The sequence below is a fragment of the Alosa sapidissima genome, chromosome 13, assembly GCF_018492685.1.
Source record: "Alosa sapidissima isolate fAloSap1 chromosome 13, fAloSap1.pri, whole genome shotgun sequence".
Taxonomy (NCBI): domain Eukaryota; kingdom Metazoa; phylum Chordata; class Actinopteri; order Clupeiformes; family Clupeidae; genus Alosa; species Alosa sapidissima.
This window is the reverse complement of record NC_055969.1, coordinates 31,606,828-31,620,394: the sequence shown is the minus strand read 5'-3', so window position 1 is coordinate 31,620,394 and position 13,567 is coordinate 31,606,828.

The window sequence follows — 13,567 nt, the reverse complement described above, 5'->3', positions numbered from 1 at the left end:
TAATCGGTGACCTCAAGAAACGGAGATCTATGTGACAACTCGCCGGATTTCTCAGTGCAAAAGACGGTGACACTTCCACTGCTCCACCAGACAAACTATTCAAAATGCTAGGCTGTTCACATCAAACAACCTAGACCTATTTAAAGTCAAAAGCAGGTGGGCAATATCAAGGATCGAACCACGAGCTTTAGAACAATATGGCAGATTGTAGTGTGCTTTAACCATTGAACCATAGGTCATCTACGGTAGGCCTACTTACCAGAGGAAATAGTCTGTGTCAATACAATGTAGGCTACTCAAAACACATGCCGAAACACATACCTAACAAAAGTAGCAAGAAAGAGTCCATTAAGGGTATCAATTTTCTTCTTCAATTTATTTTCATGAAGAACTCCAACAGCATAATAGGTTAAACACTGTGCAACAGGAAAAACAATAACTTTAGCCTATGTCACCGTGACCAATGTGTGTCTGTGCTCTGGGGGCTGTATTTTGGGCTCCAGCGCATGGCATAATACTCGTTATTCACACGCGGAAAGTTTAATTCGGTATTTTGCACGTTTATTTTTTAAGCATTGCGCCCAGGGGTGGGGCAATTAACAACCTAGAGAGGGGCCTAGCGCGTTGTCTAAAAATCGCTATCATACACCACCTAAACCTGGTCAGAAGTCAATGGCGAGTTGTTCATATGCTATTTGAACTAATAATGACCGGCGTTCTATACGTTATACCGCTTATTACACGGCTATTTGGCAAAACGAAACAATAAACTCCCCACGATATGAGGATTTAGCCTACATAGCCTATTTGTTATGTTCATCGTGGTTTTTGCTGAGAAACAAATAGTTCGCAACAACACACGCTGAACTTGAATCAAACATTCTTTAGAACACAGAACAGCTGATCAACAGCTTTTCACTTTTGAATGAAGTTCCAGTAGTTGCGGAGTGACAGGAAAGACCTGGATTAGAAGCACATACTCCGTTGCCATTGACAGCGGTCATTATTTTTTTCAGAGGTCCTCTAGTCGAAAATAATGACCGCTAGAACTTGAGCCGTGTAATAAAACCTCATATAAGGTTCTATGATAAAATATTTGACACATTCCACTATGATATTTCATGTGAACGATAATAGGACAAATAGATAGCCAATGCACACATGGAGACATACAGTACTTCAGAAGAGAATACTTTACACAGGATACATTCATGAAAGGAATGAACTACAGATAACTCAGTTCTTTAACTCTCTTACAAATATTAAAAAATATGCCTTTTAATTGTGCATGTAATCATAATCAAACTGCAGTTGGTTTGTTTTCATTAAGCAGCCAAAATGAAAATGTATTATATTTTCTTTCAAATGCAAGCTCTTCATTCATTGTTTTGAAGTTTCCCCATTGTTCTTCCTTTGTCATTGTATAACATGGTTCCCTGTAGATGGGTAGTGCTAGTCCACATTTGAGTATATGACTAATGTTGTTGTGCTGTCTCCTATGCCAGTTATGGTTTCATGGATCTTCTTATTCTTGAATTCTGTTCATTAAAAGAGTAAATATACAAAACTTGAAAATACTGCATTTCATCACTTCAAACTTTCAATATAAGCTGGAGTTTATGGAGTTAGTAAGTGTTTGGTTTAGTGTATAATCGTGTATGTGAAAGAGGGATACTTTCACCTTTTTCACGGCTGAAGCAGTACACACAGCTGGAGGAGATGAGGCAGAGAAAAACACAAACAGGACACAGACTGACCAGCAGTATCCAGCACTGATCATGATCTGGAGGAGGACCAGTGGGCTGGGGAGTGGGGTCTAGAGAAAGCATGCGGGCACACAGACACACAGACACACACACACACAGAGACACACACACACACACACACGTATGCTTTTTTAAAAGTTAATTATGTGCAGGGTATACTCTTTATAGCTTTATTTGATATTAGTAGCACACACAGTTATGATTCTGAACACTGTTGTGTGTAGCTCCTGCGCAACAGTGGCCCCCCTCCTAGTCCACCTATTTTCAATGTCTTATATATATAGTTGTGCCCGTATATATCATCTTGAAGAAAAGTCCTATAAGCCCTAAAAGTATAAATACATTTTATGTAAATATTACTGTTTACTATGTACTGAACTGACACAAGGATGAGCAATATGAGGTCTCACTGGTTGAAGTGCTTTCAATTTTTTTTAAATATATTTCTGACATAAAAGGCTTTAAACTAATTAGATTTCTTACCTAATATGATTCAAGCATTCAAAAACACAGATATGGTTTATTTGACATAAATAAATACATATGTTACTTACCTTTAAATAACATCAGCTTTATGGTCTTTCCCTCTTTTTGTGTGTTTGCTTCATGGCAGAAATAAAGACCCAGGTCATGCTCAGTGACATTCTCAATCCACAAATCAAGAGAATTTGAGGTGATGTTCTTTTGAAGACTGAAGCGTTCTGGGGTCCACTTGCTTTCAAAAATCACGGGTGGCTGATGAACATGAGGGCAGTTTCTACGCCATCCAAGGGCCCATTCGTTTTCTGCCTCTAACTCACAGAGCAGGATGATGTTGTCTCCTGCTCTGACTCTCAGCTCTACACCATCAGCCCTCGAGATTCCCTCCACACATGAGGTGATCACAACTACAAAGAAAACGATTATAGAAAATAACAACACTAATCAAACCAGCATAGATATTCCATATTTTTACAAAAGACACATTACACTTTTCAGTGAACGATAGAGCTGAACAATGTCAATTAAAAAATGTTTACTTAACTTACACAGATGGAGGATGATGCTTAAGATGTCCATTGCTGTGAATCAGACGGCTGCAGGAGCCTTTGAGGCAGGTTTCTACTGAGAGTGGACAGGCGCTCAGTGATTGGTTCATTTGCTGTGTGCGTTTCCTTTACACCTCAGAAGTGAAGTTGCCGTGGGAGATCAAATGTTCTATAGGCAAGACAATATCCTGCTGTGCTGTGCATTGTTTAATTCAGACCATAAGGGTCTTGCTGATAAGTTTAGGGAAATGAAAAAGCTTGAATGCATCTTTGAGTGTTGAGTATTGAAATTTGACCCTCTTCCCAGCCAGCCCTCATTTAGCATGCCTGCATGTGGGAGTCCAGTGACCTTCTAATACAAGGTGTAGCTGATTCATGTGAGAGCCGTTTCTGCACCATTCAGTTATCCACATGAAAACGTATGATTTGGTGTACAAACACCATAGATCAATCAACCATACAGAGTCATAAAGTATCAAGACATGAAAAGACTCACGTGAAAAGACATGACAAAAATGTACAGATTTACAGAGATTTCTAATTTAAAAGAGAAAATAACCACTGTACGCTGGAATGATTTCATGTAAGAGCTTTGCAATAAGGGGAAAACTACAGCACAATAACACGTTCATCTCCGTAACGGCTGAAGGTAGAAGTAGAGCTGAAGGAGTATTTAAGCGGATTTCTGTCAGGCTTGTGCAGGACGCGTGGTCAGTGATTGGTTTACGCAAATGGAATTTTTTTTTTCTGCCTTAAAAATTAGGTTAAAGTGAGCGGTAAACTGGCTTTGATGTTTGGGCATCCTTTCAGTAAAGGTCAACTGAGTGGCTTGATTGTGCACATAGCAGTATAAAAAAAGCCTGAATGTGTGTGTGCGTTTTTGTGTGTATTTCTAGCAGAACTTTGGGAAAACAGCTGGCCTTATACATGCGTAAAAGTGTTTACCAACTACACCTCCGAGAGCTAAGAGGTAAAGGACCTAACTGTTTTGAATGATGTTTTTGTGTTTGGTATCACGAAAAAGTGCTCCGAGTACAGGCAGGAAGTCCTGTCTGAGTGTCCTTTTGCAGTCATAACTGGTGGTTTACCTCCCCAAACACAGAGTACCCTGAGAGCTTTGATCAGCGCTCAAGGTCTTAGGGACGGCTATAACAAGACATTCGAAGAGGGGATTTGGTTTACTCCCCCCTCGATTCCACCTCTCCCACCTTCTGAAGGCATCATGTGTATCACACACACACAATACATTGTTGTGCAAAATGCAGGCCTATACTCTACTGCAAATGTAAACATATACATTTTTTGATTGTCAAACATATTGGCAAAGGGGAACAAATGGACAAAAGACAAAATGATGCATTATGCACAAGGTTACATGGAGCAAAGTTGGACACATTGATTTTATGTCAAGCATTTATGCTTCAATAGGACACAAGATCATTTATGTTAATACTTGCACATGCTTTGAGACATCATCAGATACATAAGAAAATACCCTAAACTGGACCGCGTGAGGGCTGTGAAGGTGAGGACACACATACATGCTTGATGCTTTTTCACACACACGCACACACACACACACCACAGACACACGCACACACATACAGTACAGTACACACGCACACCACAGACACACACTACACAAACACACATATGGTCACTTGCAAATACTGCATGTGTCAACTCTGACATTACGTTGTCAAAACAGTTAACACACAGGTCTAAACAGAATCACTCTGTTGACACATTTTGTTTGCAAAAGACTGTAACACTCTCAAATCATTTAAAACATGCAGCAAAAGCCAATTTTGCCTTCAAACTTGTAGTCAAATTACTGTTGGCTTTCAATCAATCATTACACACTGCACAACAAAATGCACAGTTCTCAAAATGAGGAGTTTCAGCCATGTCTGTGCCATTTCTTTTTCATTTTTTAATAAAATGAATTGTATTCATTCTTCAAGATGTAACTGCCTTTGACATGTAAGACCTTCACCTAGACAAGACAAATTTCATTGAACTACAACATCATTTTTTATAGTTTTTCTCGATCACTTTGATGCTTGTGTCAACTCTGACATCAAGTTTTCAAAACAGTTAACACCCATGTCTAAACAAAAGCACTCTGGCCAAATCACAAATCACACATTTTGCTCACAAAAGGCTGTTACTCTCTCACTTAAAACAAATTTTGCAACACATCCTGTTGTCAATCATTTCAATCAGTCATTACACACTGGACAACAACATGCAAAATATAGTTCTCCAAATGAGCATTTTTGCTATGTCTGTTCCATTTCTTTCCCATTTTTCTGGTATCAGAAAGACTGAAAGCACCTACACAAGACAAATTTCATTGAACTACAACTTATCATTTTTTGGGGGGTCTTTGAATGACATCTGTGTTAACTGTTTTGGAAAAGGGTGAGAAATGTGTGAACCCAATGAAAACGTGTGAACACATTTGCAAGAGATGACTTCTTCTGCTGTGCAAAGATGTTCATGAAGTTCAAGTGGATCCCAGTTTTTTTAAGCAGGTCAAAGCAATCGAGAAAATTGTATTGAAATAGACCTGCAGTAAACACGTAGACTTCTCAGCTTTTGTACTGTTTTCTTCACCAAATAGCCAAAACAGTATACTTTTCTCTATAATGTGCCTTCCATCCATACTTGCAAATAGTAACATAGAACAGACATGGTATATCTTATGGATAATGAATGAGAGGTAATGAATTCAGACTTATGCAAGGAATCTTTGTGAATAGATGTTTTCCTTTTGTTTAGCACAGGGAAACCAATAGAGTTTGGGGTCTTTGAATGACATCTGCGTTAACTGTTTTGCAAAAGGGTGCAACACATTTGCAAGAGAGGACCATGGTGTGCAAAGAAGGTGTTCATAAAGACCAAGTGGAACCCAGTTTCTTTAAGTAGGTCAAAGAAAAATCAAGAAAAACAGAACACTTTCCACCCTCTTTTTCACAACATAGATTAAATAAGAGAACAAAAATCTATCCACTTTTAATTTAATCACTAAATGACTCCCAACCAACCATGTGCCAATTAAAGAATCAAAACAAATACACATGACAAAAATGTACAAAACACAAATGTTAGGAGAACCACTGTCAGAGCTGGAGTAATGTCAATGAACATCTTTGCAATAAGAAAAAAACAATTAACTTATAGTTAGCACAGGTTATAGGTAAATCGCCACTAAGGATGTTTATCAGTAAAACTGTGGGGAGAGCTGAAGTAGTACAGGAGAGATGCAAGACATGTATGCTCAGTGATTGGTTTACACAAATACACAATTGTGCTGTGTTTTTCTGTCTTGGAAATTAGGTTGAATTGAGGTGTAAATCAAAGTAGAGAAAACAATAGTTTTGATGTTTTGGGCATTGTGAAGTTGAACTCACAAGCAGCTTGTTAAGTATGTTATATGATAATACAGCTTGTTAAGTATGTTATATGATAATACAGCTTGTTAAGTATGTTATATGATAATACAGCTTGTTAAGTATGTTATATGATAATACAGCTTGTTAAGTATGTTATATGATAATACAGCTTGTTAAGTATGTTATATGATAATACAGCTTGTTAAGTATGTTATATGATAATACAGCTTGTTAAGTATGTTATATGATAATACAGCTTGTTAAGTATGTTATATGATAATACAGCTTGTTAAGTATGTTATATGATAATACAGCTTGTTAAGTATGTTATATGATAATACAGCTTGTTAAGTATGTTATATGATAATACAGCTTGTTAAGTATGTTATATGATAATACAGCTTGAATTATACTTCCTTGTCTTTTACTTACTGGGGTCTGATAAGATGGTTTGGTGAGTTTTATTTACACTTACATTTATATTTACATTTACATTTAAATTTACATTTACATTTAAGATTTATTTTCATTTATTTTACAGGGAAGTTCTTGGAGAAGCAGGACGTAGAGCTGGGAATAGAGGGAAAAGCATGAAAAGTTTTATGTCATATGTTTTATGTTTTTGTGTATTTCAAGATGTGCTTTGAGAGGGCGTCAATCCTCACACACAACTGCGTTTAACACCACTGCACCTTGAGCTAAGAGTTAACGCCTTCACATTTGTGTCTGACAGTGTTTAGCCTCACAAACAAGCTGTGAGTGTGGCCACAGACAGGAAGTCAGGCAGTAAGGGTCCTGATTCTGAACTGGTGGCTATCTTAAGACTCAATATGAAGAATTTAAGTTGACTTTTATTGCCATTTTATCATGCACTTGCATACAATCAAAGTGAAATTACATTTCTCCTGGTGTGCATGAATAATTTCAAAATACTAAATCAAAATAAAATTAATATATATATTTTTTTATATGTGCATAAGTATTCAACTGATAGACTCACACATGAGTTGCACAAAACAACCCAAAACTCCTGATGGATCAAATCTGTCTTGCACAATTGATGGTTAATAGTACGAGTGAGTGTGTGTGAGTGTGTGTGTGTGTGAGTGTGTGTGTGTGTGTGTGTGTGTGTGTGTGGGTGGTTGGTGAGTGACAGGAGTGTTGATGTTTCTAAAGTAACCTGGGGTATGAAGCTGTTAAGAAACCTGACTTTCTGAGAACAGAGGCGTGTGTACCTCTAACTCCTCTGTTTATTGCTGTGGCTGCATGACCACAACAAACATGCATTACATGCAACAAACATGCATGCATTGACTTCTGCTACCCGAACACTGTGTCGTCTATCCCTTACTGATCTGAAAAATGTTTCCCAACTGACTATTCAGAATGGGGTCTTAAAAATAGTGTCAAATTTCATTGTATCACATAGCTGCACTGACATATAACAATCAACATTTCTTGAATTTCCCCTGGGAATCAATAAAATATCTATCTATGTTTTTTTTTTTAATTTAAATCTGTGTTAAAATCTCTGGATTCTTTAAGTAGGTAATTTGTTTGCTATATTTTGTTTCATAGATAGCTCATATCTTTTGGTTAGCCCATATAGCATAATGCCTTGGCAGGTATCCATCCTAATTTGTGAATAATAAAGAGTTGTTAATAAACATTAATATTAATGTGTCATGTGCCTGTTTATTTGTCTCCTTTTTTTCACAGATGTATACCTCAGTTTTAACACCAGCTGTCCTTACTGTACATGGAGCACAAAGGCCCTGTGGTTTCCAGTTGATACAACTGAGCTTGACCTCACAAATAACGGAAGTGAGTGCGTCTACTGACAGGAAGTTAAGCACACTGCAAAAAATGATAATCATAAAAACAAGTACATTTATCTGCCAATGGATTAAGTAATTGTATATTTAAGACAATTTAAGGTACATTTACTTAATCCATTGGCAGATAAATGTTTTTATGTCTTAATTTTATAAAGATTTTGACTTATTTTTTGAAAGCTCAAAGTAAGTATACTAAAAACAATACTTACTAGATTTTTTATCTTAATATACAGTAAGATTATAACACTTGGTAAGATATCATTTTCTGCAGTGCAGGGTGCAGCCAGTGGTTCAGCATCATGGGTGATATCCCATACCCCTCACTAGCAGTGACCCTGTGGCCTCCTCATCACTGCCAACTGTGGGACACGGGGCACGGCTACAGTTTGAGATCAGAGGTAAAAACAAACGTTGATTCCTATTGTATTTGCATACACTTCCGTGGCTTTCCCAGTTCTTGTTTTAAAAAAAAGGTGGAGTGAACCTGATTTAATAGACTTGGACATAAATGGTTGTTTAGGAGACACATAAGTGTCTGCTGCATGAATAAATGTGCGTTTGTTTTGACTCTTCTACCTCACTTCAACTACATCACGCATCTTGTGTATCATTAGCATATGGTATTAGATAGATAGATAGATAGATAGATAGATAGATAGATAGATACTTTATTGATCCCCAAGGGGAAATGCAAGGTCTCAGTAGCATACAGACATCACACACAACATGCACTTACAGCAGAAATGGTAAATATAAGTATAAACATATAACCAAACCAAATTATTGAGTAAGTATATAACAAAACATACTGCTATGCACCACAACAGTCAGGTCTTGTACAGTGTGACCTTATCTGGAAAAATGAGTCAAAATTGAGATTTTGTTTTTTTTTATTGACGTATGAAATTTAGGGAAATTAATTTTGAACGCCTCTTCTTTCATATAACACCAAAAATGAAAAATCAATATTTTCAATGGTTTTTGAAATAATTGACCTGTATCTCAAAATTAGAATGTGCGACTTCCGGCTCATTTTATCAGATCAGGTATATGCACATATTCAGCATGTCTTGCTTTACCTCAGTGCAGCCTATTGTTCAATATTTCACAATTAATTTAAATAAGATGTTGTGTAAAATGAGCCAGGTATACTCACACAAACACCCTGTTTAGTGCTCCCTGTGTGTGGTATTCTGATCTAGCTAAATATACAGTCAACAGTTTGTTACTAATAATACCAAGAAGACAGTTATTAAAAAATTAAAAACATTTATTTTTGCCTGATGAATTCATCAAGATAAGAAGATCGTGCCATACTTTGTCACATCCTTGAAGCATAAACATCACACTATACGCGGGATCTATAAAACTCTAACTGTAACACACTCTACCTTTCGTCTACATAAATAATTGTTCTGAAGAGTCCTTTATTCATCGTTTGCTTCATACTGTATTCATACTTATGCCATTCATAGTCCAGTGTATTAGGTCTGTTTATGTAGATGGGTTTGTGTCTGTCTGGTCCACATGTGTGTATATGACTACTGTTGTTGTGCTGTCTGCTGTGCCAGTAAACGTCTGATAAATCTTCTTGTTCTCCGATTCTGTTCATTAGGAAAGAGAAGTGAAGACATGAAAACATGACTGAAAAGTTGTTTTTGCCTTTCAATAGTATTTCAACAGTATAACTATGAGCAGCTGATAGGTTCATCAGTTTGTAAATATGACTGAATGTATACATATATGGGATACTGTACCTTTTTCACGGATGAAGCAGTACACAGAGATGGCGCAGAGAAAAACACAAATGGGACACAGACTGACCAGCAGTATCCAGCACTGATCATGATCTGGAGGAGGACCAGTGGGCTGGGGGCTGGGGTCTAGAGAAAGCATGCGTGCACACACAGACACACACACACACACACACAGAGACACACACACACACATGTATGCTTTTGTTTTTAATTGATAACGTACAGGGTATTCTCTTTATAGCTTTATTTGTTTTTAATTGATAGCGTACAGGGTATTCTCTTTATAGCTTTATTTGTTTTTAATTGATAACGTACAGAGTATTCTCTTTATAGCTTTATTTGTTTTTAATTGATAACGTACAGGGTATTCTCTTTATAGCTTTATTTGTTTTTAATTGATAGCGTACAGGGTATTCTCTTTATAGCTTTATTTGACCATATTAGAAGCAATAGTAACACCTTAACCCTTTAGGCGCCAGAGGGTTTTTTTTTCGAAACGTTCGATTTTGACATCTTCATTTCAAAAGGCTATATCTTAAAAGTGATAAGAGATAGAGACTTTCTGTAAATTAGAGAAATATTAAGGATGACCCAAAGTTTATGTAGGGATTAAATGTTTATATCTAATTTGCATATTATGACGTCATATGGTGGCGGCCATCTTGGATTATAGAATTTTCATGAAAAGTCGCATGTTTGAATGATAAAATGCACCACTTCTTTCCCCCCAAAATGTCCCTCACCTTCTGTATGCTATATTGCACAATACTGAATGCTCAGGTAAATACTAAATAGTAAACAAACTATGTAAATCATTACTAATAAATGGCAGAAACAAACCAAATGCATGTAGCGGTAGGCGCCTTTTGCTGTAGAGATTTTCCATTTACTACATACAGTAGGCACTCTGATTCCATGTATGGGGCACATATATATTATTCAGATGACACACAAACACAAGTAGACAAGACCTGTTTAGTTCAAAAGCTCACTTGCCACGGGCAAAGGCACAGATCAGGAGTGAGATGACGAGACAAGACAAGAGACAATGTTAGTATTTGTTTTCTTTTTGTTGTTTTTGTTGATGTTTTTTTTGTTGTTTTTTTCTTAGCTGACAAAGACACACACATCACAAGGACATGAACACACAACACACAAAAAAGAACACATATATGTCCTAAATGGTCAGGGAAATAGATAATCAACAGTGTAAATCATTACTAATAAATGGCTGACAAATTTTTTTTTTATGTAGCAGGCCTTTTGCTGTAGAGATAATGACTATCCATATCCATATCCTATCCATACAGGGCCGGCATTCCCATCATCTTGTGATAGACTATGCATGGCCTAATGGCTCTCCTGCCCCGTGTCACCACCTCTGCTCCTGTTGCGAGCAGCATGGCCAGATCTGCCTCGCGCTCGCGTCGAGTGGAGAGAATTTGCGCAGCTCGGACTAGGCCTACTGTCATTCTCATTGCGACTCCCCACACTGCCTCTACGTTCCCCCTAACTGTCCTATGAGCACTTCGACCTCGTCTAACATACCCAGTGGCATTAGACAAAGGCCCCACCACGTTACTGTCGCCGCGATTGCGGAGAGGCACACGTTCAGAAGACAGAAGCTAGCGCTATGGACATTAGGCTACCTCCAGCCTCGTTCGCCACACTACTAACACCCTGCTAACTTCCCGATGAACACTCCGAACCCGTGAAACATTATTCCCACCAGTGACATTGGGCAAACGATTCAACGTTTGTGCTTGGTGTAAGCTAAACTATGGAGTAAACTCTCACTTTGTCCAGCTACATCACTGCAAGGCAGGGACGCATCTGAAGCCTCACTAAACTAATCACCGTCATTTTCTGAAGGCAGATATTCCCCTTCAGAATCAGGGTCCGCGAATAGAAGACCCAACACTTCATTTCAGGTAAACTTTTTTGATGCCATTAGACGATAATCTAATGCAAATACTCGCTGACGTTGACAATATCGCTCTGACAAAGTGGCTCACACGCACATTAGCTCCGATATTTCACGCACTGATTCAATGCGCTGTAGCTAGAAGGTTTTGTTTAAAGCATGCCCCTTTTTCGACTCGGGGATGACGTATGACGTCTGCAATCTAGTGGAGTGGAGGTCGAACGAAATATGACACCCTATTTGACAAAATCAGCCGTTTTATTCAGTACCGCATCTTGTCGACTAAAGTTGACCGTGGCGCCTGATGAAATAACCTTGTAACGAAAATACACATTGCTTGAGTTGTATTCTGAAGTAACTAATATCGAGCTGGAGCAGTTCATTTCATAGACCACATATATTTCCTGTGTAGCCTACCAACTGCAATTATAATTGCAGTATTATATATTATCATAGTCACAGGCAGCGCTTCTGATATGTTTTTCTCAATAATTCTTACAAGAAGTGAAAAACTTTTTGCGAGTTCTGACTTACCTTCAAACAAGACATTGATAGCAATTCCTTTCGTTTCCCCCTCACAGTGGTAAAGACCCAGGTCATGCTCAGTGAAGTTCTGAATACTAAGATCAACTGATTTTGTTGAGATGTTCCATTTCAGACCGAAGCGAGGGAAAGGATTTTCAAAGTTGCCAAACATAACAAGCTCTGGTTGATTAACATGGGTGCACTTCCTATGCCATTCTATTTCAAGCTTGCTGCTTACACTGAAGTCACAGTACAGGATGATGTCATCTCCTGGTCTAACTTTCAGCTCTACTTCTGCCACAGAGATCTTCTCGAGACATATAAATTTCACACCTAGAAAAAAGTTATATAATAATCATTTTTTGCTGTATTTAAAAATAGGCAGAATTTCATAGAACAATGATGGATAGCTTACATATGAGTGAGATCACAACTGTGAGAAGCATGCTGTCCATCTCTGTGACTGAAGATATTCATTGTTACAGGAGTCTTTGGTGCAGATTTCTGTTGGGAGGAGTAAACTTAGAGGACAGGTGCAGTGATTGGTTCACACAAATGAAAAATGTTGGTCTCAAATTTTTAACTTGTGCGCATGAAAAAGAAATCTGGATATTTCAAATTTCTAATGCAGCTTTCAGAAAAGTAAAAATGAATAACAACAACCTCATAGGCAAATATTCAGTAACTGAAACTGTTTAAGTAGGCTAATTTTACATTTAAATCTGTGTAACCATTTAGTGTACATAGTGTTAAATCAGTTACCTTCTCAGTTATGTGAAGTTTTTAGAACCTAAATCATGAAGGAAATCATTGAGTTAATCAGGCTATTTCTATGCCTCCTTACCTCAATACACCCCAGAGTAGCCTATTAGGTTGTAGCTCCTGTCACCAATCTTGGTCCAATCAGAAACTGAGGAAATCTGTTAAATGAACCCAGCAAAAAATTATCCCATTACAACAAGTATTAAACCAACATTAATTAATTTCTCACAATATAGAACACGGTCATTCCACGTCAATTCAACCAGGGCCCACGCACTTAGATCTCAAAAAAATTAACAGGTGTACCTATGTTACCCAGGAGACACACTGTAAAATTACTTGTATGTAAGATCAATACTTTCCAAGATACAGGCAGTTTCACGGGGGTAGGGGGTGCCTCTTTTTTTGTCAAAGTTCACAAGCCCATAGCGCAAGAACTAAACCATGTAGGAGGCTCAAATTTTGCATGCTGGTACATAAATAGGAATAGTATGTAGCAAAATTGTCACGTTTGGTCTGAATGATCCTGCATGGTCATAACTTTCCCTCAAAGTCGATCAAAATTGTAT